Here is a 1,099-nt window from a genome sequence, read left to right as displayed (position 1 = left end):
AAAGAATAAAACCTATTTTAAGTGATAGCAAGTGAAGCTTAGAAGATGAGAGAACAAAACTGATTATTGTGCTCCAAAATGCTTGGTGATCCAGGACAAAATTAAGTACAACACACCTAAACACAGCTGTAGTTTGTATAATTAACAGTATCATTTTTCAGATTGGCTGTGTCTATATTGAAGAGGAAATGATAGTCTGTGCAGCATGTGCACATGAGCTACCAACATAGAGTGTGAATGTTGGCCTGACATACTACAGTGTGTTGGTGGCATAACACTGAGCACAGCTGCCTTCCAAATTACGCTGTGTCAGGGCCAGAGAGATGGCTCAGTAGAATAAGCACCTGCCTGGCAAGTGTAAGTGCCTGAGTTCAATCCCTGGTTCCGTAAAAAAAAAATATGCTGCACCGGACCCACAGGCTTCTCCACAGGTTTGACATGGATAAGATCTAGGAAGGAGGTGATGGAGATGAATAACCTGGTGTGTTCGCCTGCAGTTTGCATGCAGGCCTTGCTGGAACTACATCTGCTCCAAAAACTAGTTAGAGCCCTGAAGAGCGCTGTGCATGGAGGCTTGTCTCTCCTTCCCAGCACCAAATGTTTCCCTGGTTATGATTCTGAAAGCAAGGAGTTGAATTCAGAATTATATGATGGGTCAGAATATCGCAGATTATATGTTACTTAATGACAGAAGATGAAGATGCTTACAAGAAACTTTTCTCGTATAAAGAACAATGTAAAAAAAAAAAAAAGGATATGGAGGAGATGCATAAAAAGGGGAATTATCTGCTACACAAGATAATTCATCCCTGGCAAGCGCAAGTGCCTGAGTTCAATCCCCAGTTCCGCAAAAAAAAAAAAAAAAAAAAAAGATAATTCAGTCTGGGGGCTGGGGAGATGGCTCAGTAGAATATGCTTGCCTCACAAACACAAGGGTTTTTTGAGTTCAATCCCCAGTTCTGCAAGAAAAAAAAAAAAAAAAAATTCAGTATGAAAAAAACTTAGGGAGACATTAAAAATAAGTGGAACTGTAACAAAATGTGCTTTGTCTTTAAGAAAGATCAAGGGCTGAGGAGATGGCTCAGTAGAATAAGCACTT

This window comes from Octodon degus, unplaced genomic scaffold, assembly GCF_000260255.1.
Source record: "Octodon degus isolate 3935 unplaced genomic scaffold, OctDeg1.0 scaffold00093, whole genome shotgun sequence".
Lineage (NCBI taxonomy): Eukaryota > Metazoa > Chordata > Mammalia > Rodentia > Octodontidae > Octodon > Octodon degus.
This window is presented reverse-complemented; position numbering follows the sequence as displayed.